The sequence below is a fragment of the Columba livia genome, chromosome 2 (genome assembly GCF_036013475.1).
Source record: "Columba livia isolate bColLiv1 breed racing homer chromosome 2, bColLiv1.pat.W.v2, whole genome shotgun sequence".
Taxonomy (NCBI): domain Eukaryota; kingdom Metazoa; phylum Chordata; class Aves; order Columbiformes; family Columbidae; genus Columba; species Columba livia.
This window is the reverse complement of record NC_088603.1, coordinates 50,612,745-50,624,964: the sequence shown is the minus strand read 5'-3', so window position 1 is coordinate 50,624,964 and position 12,220 is coordinate 50,612,745.

Sequence of the window (12,220 nt, the reverse complement as noted above, 5' to 3'; positions counted from 1 at the left end):
CACGCGCGCGCGGCAGGGCGTGGCGAGCCTCTGCGCGCGTTCGGCCGCCCGCCCACGCGTGCCCCGCCCCGTTCCGCCCCGCCCAGCCCCGCCCCTGCCGTGTTCGAGGCAGGCGCGACGGGCGGAGGGAGGGGCGCCGCAGCGGGCATTGATTAACATGAGTACTATCCAATCCGACAGCAGTCTGCCCTGTCAGGGAGAGAGTGGGGAGGGGGCGGGTGCGACGCAGCGGGGATTGACAGAAGCACTATCCAATCCGACAGCAGGCTGTTTGCACTCTCAGGGACAGGGCGGGGAGGGGGTGGGTCCGCGCGGAGCTGATCGGGGCCGCAGGGTTGCGAGGCCCGTCTGGGCTGCATTTGGGGCTGGCTCTTCCTTTCCCGGTTCTGGGAGCCCGCCTGGCTTCCCGTGCTGCATGCCCGGGATCTGGATCTGACCCGTGCCTTTCGTGCCGCTCAGGGTGTCCGTATGTTGTGTGCAGGGAGCGCACCCAGCCATGGCGGCCCTGTCACCTTCCTTCCTCTACCTCCTCATCAGTCCAGCCGGCTGCAAACTGTGTTTGTTTTTTGTTGGTTTTCGTTTGTTTGTGAGTTTTTTTTGTTGTTGTTGTTTGTTTATTTTTTTAAGCTGTGGCTTTTTAGCTCCGTTACTGGCAAGCAGAGCAGTGCTGCCAGGTTGACTCCACATCCTGCCTCAGATGCTCAGTAGGAGTGTCCTCGGAGCATTTTTCATTTGAAGCTTCGTTTTTCAGCTGGCATTGACAGTAAAACATTATTTTAGTGTTACTCTGTGAATGGAGAGGATGCTTATCCCAGTGCAGCTGTGCGAATTGCAGCTCCTCCTCATGACTTTTACATTACTCCTTGTGTTACAGCCTTTGGTGTTATCAGACCTCACCCACCAGTTCCTCCCCCTGTCCGCTTCTCCATTTCACTGATAGGCCTGTATTAATCATAGAGTCATTTTGGTTGGAAGACACCTTCAAGATCATCGAGTCCAACCATAACCTAACTCTGGCACTAAACCATGTCCCTAAGAACCTCATCTAAATGCCTTTGAAACATCTCCAGGGATGGTGACTGCACCACTTCCCTGGGCAGCCTCTTCCAATGACTGACAGGCCTTTCCATGAAGAATGTTTTCATAATATCCAATCTAAACTCTCCTGGCACAACTTGAGAGCATTTCCTCTCGTCCTAGCACTTGCTACTTGTGAGAAGAGACCAACACCCTCCATGCTGCAACCTCCTTTCAGGTAGTTGTGGACAGCAATAAGGTCTCCCTTCAGCCTCCTTTTCTCCAGGCTAAACAGCCCCAGTTCCCTCAACTGTTCCTCATCTTGTGCTCCAGGCCCCTCACCAGCTTCATTTCCCTTCTCTGAACTCTCTACATCACCTCCATGTCTGTTGTGAGGGGCCCAAAACTGAACACAGTATTCATGGTGGGGCAAGTGTGAGGGATGCTGAATTGGCAGAGAACTATTGGGTGCTCAGGTCCCGTCCTTGCTCTCTGGGGACCGTCTCAAAATCCCTTCCCATAAATGTGCTGAACACAACTGCAAATATAGCTTGTTTTGTTGTCTCTGCTGTTTCCCCCAGGAGGCTACTATAGATAGGCCTGGCTGCCCAAATGACTAAACATTGTCCAATTTCCAGTCTATCCATACATATTGGCAACCCTACACACCTCTTTTCTGGTATGCAAATAGTGTTCATTACATTGCACACTAGTGCTGTGCTTCTTGCCTCTTGGATTGTTTATAGGCAGCAGTCAATTATTCTTCCAACCTTTGCCTTGCTAAACAAACCGCACTCTTGTAATTGTCCCTCATTAGAAAAATATCTCCAATGCCTTATTTACAAACAGCATGGCATCAGCATGCAGCAGAATCTATAAATACAATATCAAATAATCTGTTCCTGCAGAAATTTTCAAGATTGGACACCCTGGTCAACAAATGTCCCTGCACTATTCTCAGATAAATGTGGATAGGAACAGCCCAAGTTCCAGCATGGAAACTTGCTCACATAGCAGGTTGAAAATTAGGACTTAGCAGATGGGACTCATCACTCATTGATAATCTCTGAATGAGCCTGTGCAGTGATAAGAAGGGACAGGCTTTATTTCCTTCAAGAGAAACTAGGTATAGCTATCACTGGGAAATAACAGAAACATTCCTTTAATGGAACAGTAGACAATCAATGCAGGCAAACAGCAGAAGACAATATAGCCAATATGGAGCTCAAAGTCATTGGCAGAAAATAAAGAGAGAGTTACCTTCAAGTCTTTTTTTTCTCCTGCCATTCCAAAGGAAGGAAAATCATATATTATTTGAGCCCTTCAAATACAGCAGAATTATTGCAATTTAAACATGCTTTCTGCTTCACATGTGGATCTATCAGATTTATACAGTGCAGCTCCAGCTATTTTTGGTGCATTTCCAAATGTGGCTCCATCCATTGGTGTCATCTTTCAAATGATACAACACAGTTCATGATGCTCAGCCTGGGGACCAACTCAAATGGTGTTAGCTGCACTGTTTGTGTACGTAATAATCTTGTCTGCTATTTAATATTAAAAAAGAGGGAAATAATCAGGCTTTATTCTGTAAAATAAATTTATTGTAAAACATATTTCTCTGAAGTATATTCTGAAAAATGAAATTCAGGTTATTAAGTGTGTAACTGCTTTAGACATCAATGTAACATGCATGTGACAATTGTCCTTTCCTTTTGTTCTCTACAGAGCAAATAATTTCTTAATCATTTTGATCCAGAGTAAATGGGGCCCTGCTAGAAATAAATAGAATACTTAGTTTCTCATCTTCTCAAAGTGTTATATCTGTCTTCCAGAAGAGCAATGGATACTAAATGGATAGCAAAATCTTATCCCTTTATCACTCCAAAGAGCCAAAGAACGTCAGTCTTTTATAAGGATGGTGCTATAAAATGGCTATGAGATCTGTTGTCAGTGTAATGGTGGGGGTTACAGCCCATAGCAATGGAATTCCCAGTCAGGGTTATTTTTTTCTTAATAAATTAATAAAAGTATTTGAAACTCATCATAAAAATCAACTGATGTTTCACAATCCAAAGGCACAAAGAAAAAGAGAGGGAAAGAAAGGAATGCCATGTTGAAACCAGCAGAACAATGAGCTGGCTCTGCCTGCAGAACAGCGTTATTTTTTATGCCAGCCTCTTGCATTCAAAAATTATGAATCACACCCTTCACTGTCTCCTCACCCCACGTGATATGGTTTAAGATTTCTTCTTGCCAGGGCCAAGCTGATGAAAAGTAATCCCTTCTGTAACAATAAATAACACAATACAAAGCACTCGGGGAACGGGTTTTGCTGTCTTGCAGTTTTCGTGGGAATTGAGAGCATGGGCAGGGAAGCCGGTCATTTTTCTTTTAACGTGGCAAGAAAAACATTTTTACTTTCCCAAGTTTTCCTTCAAAAATTTTTAAAGCACATTGAGTGTTTTCAGGGGTGTATTTTCATTTTCAGAAGGTTACAGAAGTTTGCATTAGCACTTTAAGGAGGATGGAGCACTTTTTAACTAATAAGGAGAGCACTAGCCAAAGTTTTTTTAGCTCTGGCTTCCTTATAATACTGATACGATCATAAATGTAAAATATTGAAGATGAAAATGCTGATCCCAGTGTAGTCCACTGTATAGCTCCATTCGGTAATCCTCAGGGAATATTTCCTAAAACTTAATTTCTGCTGAGGAATTGAGTTCACAATTCTGATTCCAAATGAAAGATGAGGAAGATACTTCCTTGATTCACAGAAAAATCTCAGTAATCCTGTCATTTAGAGAAAAATACTACTTTCCAATTTGTATTTTCTTTTTATTCACAGTTAAATAATTCAAAGTGAAAGCTGATGCTCACCTATCTTGCCCTTGCTAGCAGATTCAATCTATTGCATGGTAATACAGTGCATTATAATGCAGGGTGTTTGAAAAAGATGGACACAATTTCAAATTGAAGGAAATTGCAAATTGGGTCCATCTTTTTGAAACACCCTGTACAGTGCTTCGTAGTATTACTTGTAGTTTATATTTACCTTCAAATGGCATTTTTACCAGAAAATTCACCCTTCCACTGATCAGTTGGAGAGCTGTCGCGATTCTGATACTCGTTTCGCTCTGGTAGTATGACTGCATAGGATGCCATAGGGAGGAGAAGCAAATCTATAGTGCAGTACAAAGCGCTGTGCATCCTTATTTCTGGGCTATAGTCCCATTAGAACTAATTCTTCCCAGGGACTTCAAAGAGTTTAACCCTAGGGAAGAGGCACGGAGACAGCCCTTGCAGAGCTTCTGGAGGACTGTCCCACCAGCACGGACATCCCTTTCCCCCAGCCCACCATTGTTTTGCCTCCAGTGGATCCTGGAGGATGTTTGGTGCTGGACTGACGTGGTGCCTCAGATTCAGCCAGGCTGTAAGAAATTCACCTCCTCACCAGCCCAACACCAAGACCTTTGTATAAGGGAATCCCGCACTACAGAAGAGCAGTAAGATTATCATATCCATCCTTCTCCTTGGTGATTCTGAGATGAAAACCAAACTGTGCCTTTGGATCGTCTTGAATATATTAGCATGACTTGCCCTGAGAAAAGGCAATTTCACCCGTTAGCAATGAATAGAAGAGCTGGTCCATAGTATGGCAAAACACGGCAGTTGGATTAATCCGTATTATCTATTGCAAATATTACATAATCGGAAACATTTTGATGGGCAACATGTAGGATCTGTTCTCTGTGCCAAGCCAAAGGTGATTATACTGCTTTTGTCAGCTCCTATGATAAACACAGAGGCAACTTAGGCTGACATTATTCAGTAAAGGAATATATTTATGTCAGGAATAAGACAGGTTTCATGAGTAAGTAACCCAACGCGTGAGATGGATTTAAATTAGCAATGCTCAGAGCACAAGTCTTTCTTCTAGTAGTTCGAGTAGGAAATAGATAACCAGCTCAACCAGATAAAAACAGTGAGATCCCATAGTCATTACAGTCTAACTTTCAGCTGGGACTGTCCTTTATCATAGCAAAAGGCTTCATTTATTCCTCTGCCTTGGGGCAAAAATCCTTTACACTGGACATTTGCAGGGGGAAAAATGGCTACATTTTCAGAATGTACAGAATGAATTTCAAACAGCGTGAATTTTGTTTGTTCCTTCACATGTCATTTGCAAAATGTGGGAGGTTCTCAAGAAAATGCTGTTTCACTGAAGACACCATTTATATTGAAGGTTGGACAAGTACACCATCGTTTGTATTCTGCACTAAATTACTGTATGATGACATGGATGGATTAGTATTAACTGTTAGAGCTGAAATGCACCACCTCGTATGAGGAGCGACTGAGGGAAGATCAAATCAAAGCTGGAGGGAAAAGCAAAAATATTATGGGGAGAAAGAATTTTTTTTTTTTTTTTTTAAAGAGTGGAGAATGGCAAATAACAAGGGAGGATAACAAAGAAAACAGGAGAAAGAGACAGAAGAGAAAATATGTTAAAATGGAAAAATGGTGAGACAAAGAATGAGACAAAACTCGTATTCATTAACAAGAGACAGTTGTCAAGTTAACTCCGTTTCATAAAAAATCTCTAGGTGGTTGAACTCTGCATTTTTACAAGGCTGTGAGAGTTAAGAAATATTTGCCTGTCATGCACTCTGAAAAGATTTATTGTGTTCACAGCTTTCTTAGTATAATATTGCGTTTTTATCACTAAGTCACAGAAAGTTTCTCAGGACCTTTCATTTAGGTCTCCTAACTGATTTACACAAGACAAAGGGAATTAGACTTCCTTCTTTTGTGTCTGTTATAAAATACCCACTTTCTTTATTCATGCAGTACAGTGGTACCATTGACTGACTCAAAAATTATGAAATGAAGGAAAGGGCCTGAGAGTACTTAAGTGCCCGTATGTTAATTTAGACCATTATGTTAATTTACCGTACCTGAGACTTGCTTGCAACTCTGCATAATGCAGATTAACTGCACAATCACATCAACAATTTCACCAGCCAAATTGTATTACATCTTACATTCTTGATATAATTTTCTGAAAGATGGAAAAAATAGGAGATTCTTGTTGAAAAAACAGTTCTCACAAAAAAATGTTTTCTGTCAGCTCTTGTTCCTTTTTTTGAAGAGTCAGTATGCTGTAAGCTCAAAAGGTGATAATTTTCTGACCTCATTCTTGCCATCTTGTTCTCATATTTTAAATCAATGAATGAAACTATAGGACAAACATAAACTGTAAATGATGCATAAGGAAGGCCAAGAGTGTTTCCTACAAAATTACCTGAAAGTTTTAAGAAATAAAGTAGGTACTGCAAGTTAAGCATAGCCTCTATTCTTGCTAAAAAATGAAAGACCTAAGGCTATTAAATGGGTTTTACCTGAGTTTATGATTCTTTTTTCCTCCTTACTCTCCATGTAATTCCTCTGAATAAAATCCAGACAGTAACATGAAATATTTTCTGCAATAGTAGCATGTTTACGCTAGAGGGCGCTAACAAGTCAGGATTTTAGGCTGCTTAGTTTTGCTTTGGAAATCAGTATTCCGGAAAAAAAAATGCTCATCTGAAATAAGAAGCAGCTGGTTTTGGAGGGAGAAATTCTACTGAAATTTGAACAAACACAATTAAAATGTAACAGTGATGATATTTTCCACACATGTGCCCATAAGGGACACTGATAATACAGTCAGCTTCAGTAGAAACTGCATATATAATTACATTAAGGCTGTGTTAGAGATGAGTAAATATCCCTAATATTTCAGCCTGCTTTTGCTTAAAAAACTATTATGACATGGAAAATAGATTAACTAAAGGGATATGAAAATGACATCATGGCTTGTTGTTAATGAGAGGGACAGAAACATCTGATGGAGTAAAACATAAAAGTGGCAGCCTATAGGACAAATATGAATGTCTGGGTGTGATGTGATGGAGGGTTGCCTCTCCTTGCAATAAAGCATGAAAGAAGGTAAAGGGAACGGAAATGGCCAAGAGGTTGTTCTAGGTAAATCTTCCCTCATCCTTCCAGGGCCGGTGAGGATTGTCAGAGCCCTGAACATCTCCATATCTCCAGGGGCTTTGGCTGCCTGGAGTCAGAGTCCATGTGGAGATGGTTGGAGGTCTTGGGGCATAAAGCTCCCCGACAGCTATTTGCAAGTGGCTTGATATGGGAAGCTTGTCTTCTTATACATCTAATCCAAAAATCTCTTTTGAATTCAGCAGATCTGTAAGAAGGCAAGACGTGTGCCCTGCACCGTCCCCCACTCAGAGACTCTGAAGCTCCAACTCTGGGACTCTAGTAACACTGTGATAAAGTGGTACCCAGGGAATCTCCAAAACCAGACATGAGATGGAGGAGAATAAAGTCTGAAAAGAACTCTGTCTTGGCTTATGCTTTTCACGAGTTTGAACTCTATTTCCTTCAGCTGAATTTGGCACTGGTACCGCTTGAAAGGGATTATTCACCATAGAGTATGTAAAATAGCCCCAGTGGTTTTATAGTCCCATCTAATCCCCAAAACTATGCAGGAACCTGCAAGGTAAAGCCAGGTAGCAGTGACAGGCATGTATTTGGAAACTGGAAAAAGAGAGTGGGCTTACAACTTGGGTTCTGCCCATCATTGATACAAGTGCTTCTCCTTGAAAATGGGCCTTACTGGAAGACCACCTTCTCCAGGCCAGGCAAAGCCCCTTCTGCTCTGCAGATCCTGTCCTAAGTTAGAAGATCTGGATGTCCCATGAAATGAAATGCTTTGATGAAGAAGTAGATCATTGCTCTTTCCCCAGCTGCTGGGTCTTTGCCCAGTGAGGTCAACTGCGAAGGGTCCTCTGCTCCCAGCACTGGGGCTTCAGCTCTGGGAGAGCACTGGCCCCAGCATGCAGGTGAGACCTCTTTCTCCAAAGTACCATATAGTCACACCTATTATTGCACAAATTGCATCTTGTAAAAAGCTTTTAAGATGGTGTTTTGTGTTTCTTGGATATCCTCTTTTCATTTTTTAAGTCTGTTGTACAGCCTGGACTAGCAAAAATTAGGGGATCAGGTAGGCGATGTGGAAGACAAAGGGATAAGGAAATGGTTGGCAATAGGGAGAGGAACATTGTGCTTTTCTCAGGTTGGTTAAGAAACAAGTGAATTCCCCATCTGATCAGCCAAAAAGGGCGATGCATTACTATGAAAACATTTGCTTGTCGACTGAAATTATCCCAGTGCCACAGGAGAGCTGGCAAACTTCAAAAGGCCCAAAGAGAAAAGTATTAACATTTTTTTTTTTAAATTCTCATAATCTGGGGGCAGATTGTCGTTAGCCCTGTGCTGCCTTTCCTGGTATTTGTGTTGCCACAGCAAAGTTTATGTGACTCATCTGCAGGTGTTTGCGGTTTGGCAGGGACCCTGCGCTTGCTCCAGCTGCCTGCCAGCCCTGACTGCTTAGTCCTGCCTACTAGTCCTGCCTGCCAGTCCTGCCTACTAGTCTTGCCTGCGAGTCCTGCCTGCCGCTGCTGAAGGCAACAACCTGCCTTTCTTAGGAGGACCCCTGTGGTGACAAGGCATTGCTGCAGAAGTGGGCAGACAGTTAGAGGAAAGGTTGCAAGGGGTGTATTGGTCCATCAGTCCATAATGTCAGCAGGTGCATGCTTGACTGTCACTAATGTATTTATATAACCCAGTTCTCTGCCGTAGGAAAGCAGCCTCTCTTTTTTTCTTAGTAGGTATAACGACATTTGTGAGTATACTATAGATATTTCTAATTTTTTTCCCACATATGATAACAGACAACAGTCAGCTATGTTTGAAGGCTCACATCACGAGGCTCTTAAATTGCTTTCACTTCTCTGCACTTCACTGCAAGGTTTGCCTGCATTTTGTTTCCCGTTGTTGGGCTGGGTTTACAGTATTGAGCCTCCTTATCATAAAAGTAGGAAAAAATTCAATGGAGAAATCAATCTGAATACTGGAGCTGTATCAAGTTGTGCTCTTCAAGGCATCTTAAAATAGCAGTCCCATTGAGTAAGATACTATGAGTAAGCATCTCCCACAAGCATGTGCTGCCTTTGCTGTATACTAGAAATGTCAGACCCAGCTGGAATCAGACAGCAATGTTAGACATTTCAGAAAGAGCTTCTAGAAATAATATGGCTGGAAAGGTGGTCAGCTGGAGTCACTTGGTTAATAAAATTGTTTGATCAGAAGATGCTCAGCCAGCCAAGAGCCATGAAGTCAAGGAGGGGAGGCTAACCTTGCCACTCTGATGGCCCTGAAGCTGTGCCAAATGATGCAGAGTTAGTTAAGGACTCTCATTCTCAGTCTTCCGAGTTCCTCAGTGATTCTTTCTTGTCAGCACAGAGAAGTGGAAGAAAGATGTTGGTGTGAATATGGGGGAGGAACCAAATAAAACTGACATTAAAACAAGTGTGTGTATGTATGTATATATATATATATATATATGTATATATATATATACACATATCTAAAATCCGTATTTAAAATCCATATATATTTATATATGCATGTGTGTGTTTGAATTTTGCAGTGTTAGCTTGTGACAGATGTAGAGATCAAAAAAATGTATCACTGCCCTTACAGACTTGCCCTTGCAGAGCTTACCGATGCTAGTATTTCTAGAAAGATACTTTTCTGCATGAAAGACATTGCAGTATTTTTGACCGGGTGAATATGAAATTATCTCTGAATGCATGACCAGGTAAATCTGAAATGATCTCTGGAAGTAATGTTATGTTGAGGCTGAAATACAAGATGCATGTCAGCTTTAATTCTGTCTCCTAACAAAGGCTATGTGATACCAATATATAGATCTATTTGTATTGTGGAACTGTATTATTTAAGCTGTATTCCACAGTGTGGCTTATCTAAATGTTACCATTTGTCCCCAAGTCCCCTCGCCTCACTACAATGCGATCCGTGCCAGCTGCACTGACAGCCTCCAGGAATGTTTTCATGACAGAGTAGCTCATCTTTTTCCCAGTGTCCACCCAGACAGATTTGCAAGCTAAGATGCCTTTGAGGTCAGAACTCTTAGAGCTACACTAAATACATATATAGTATTTTATATATAAGCATTGAGATGCTTAGTAATGTTTTTCTAGACTGAGCTTTCCTCATTATGCTTTTAATCAATAAACCTGACAAAGCCTGCTCAAAGCCAAAGCCAAAAACAGGGGCAGGTGGCCCGTTAGCATCCCTTCTCTGTGCCTTCTGCTACTGCCGGTGGCATCCTCCTTCTAGAGCCAGGAGCTAGCATGACCTAACAAAACCTTCAAGCCACCTTGCAAAGGAAAGAGGCTAGCAGGAAAAGAAGAAATGAGATGGAGGCAGCAGATACAAGGGTGACTGAATGCCCTTGGTGAAAGGGGAAAGCAGGTCCTTGGTGAAAAGGGACACATAGATACCAGGGAGAAGCAGGTAGAAGATGAGAAACATGGGGAGAAGGCATTCACTGGAGGAAGCAAGGAGAGGGGATATATGTGTAAAATACACATCAAAAGCTGGAGTTATCAATTTCATTGCTATGGCTTCAAAGCATACATAAAGTATCATATCTAAGAAAAGAATTTAGGGTCCACAGAGCAAAATCCTTGGGGAGTTGTGGTAAAATGGTACATCAGCTTCACATTGTAGCAGCCATTTATCATTTCTTCATCTGCTGTGCTGATGATTTGCAGCGTTTGAGATGATTCACTGTTTTTGTTTTCTTTAATTGCTGTGTATCACAAGCAAACTCTAACCCAGCTTTGTCTCTCTAAATTTAAAAGTGTTTATTCAGTTCCTGCAATTTGAGATTTGGAGACAAGCCTGCAGCTTCCAGATATTACAGCATTAGCAAAGTACTTTAGAGGATATTTTAGGTTAAACTTAGACATGTTGACAGAGTATATATCTTCTCTGATCCTCAAAGAATTCAAGTTAAAAGGAACATCATATTCATCAGCTAGGTGGAAGTGTGTTTCAGCACTAGCTCTTCATTAGCAAACTGAGAAAAATGACACCTCAGTCTTTTCATAGCTGGTCTAAAGAGTGCTTGTCTTTGACTGTGTGCAAGGGAGTACTAAATAAAATGAAAATATGTCCTTTAAACTTTTTTTTTTTTTTAATTATTGCCTGTGAAGAGTGATATGAAAGCAGACAGAACTACCTGATCAGTGTCCACTCAGTTGTATAATTGCATATGTGCAAGTGTCTAAAAGAAGGATTAATGAAGTTCAGTAACACTTTTCCAGGTAGGACACAGAAAAGGGTTCTCAGAAGCATCAACAAGTTGTGATCTGTGGAATTCCCATCCCTGCTACATGGTGATACAGCCAGATCTCATTCCTTATAGGACAATGTCATGGAGAGACTGTACAGTGCATAGCAGATATGAATTTATTGATGGGAGGGAGGGTGGCAGACATTTAAGTTATTCAACCAAAGCAGCTCACAACTTCCCATCTCTCCTCTCTCTGGCAGATCGCTACATTCACACAATATATCTTGCGCACTATTGTGCTGTTAAGTCACTGTCAAATAAATTGCTTGCTCCATTAAGTGTTGACCATTCAGAAAGGTAAATGCATTACCATGCTAAAAAGTATTCCTGTATAATATGACTTCAGTAATGCCCTTAAATCTGCACGAAGAGTACAAAATCTTCCTACGCCATACCAACATTACCCCTCCTTGGGGTAGCACATTCATGCACCTGCTGAGCGCCCTTGTCCCATGCAGCCCTTTCTCTGACTGCCTTAGGCCCAGCAGATAATTATCAGTTATACAAATTATTATCAATTACAGCAGTGACGATAATTGATAATCACCAATGTACTGCAATGCAGTCGCTGTATTTAGTGCAAGTTATGCCTGCTAGGCTGCTGCAAAGGATGATGCTGAAAACCCGTCGATGTTGCTGGCACCTCACGCCAAGCCGTGCCGCTGTGATAAAGCGGGCTCTTTCGGCGGTATTTTTGGGTGCAGCTCGGTGCCCGCCCCGCCCGGGGCCATGCCAGGACGCCAGCCGGGCCGCCGCTGTACTACAACTCCCAGAATGCAGCGCGGCCCGCACGCCCTGCCCGGCCAGCGCTTGGGCGGCGCAAGGCCTGCCGGGACTTGTAGTCCGCAGGTCAGAGCGGGTGTTCCGCTCGCCCGGCTCCTGCCTGCCGGGCTGGGGCCAGCGCCGGGCTCCCTC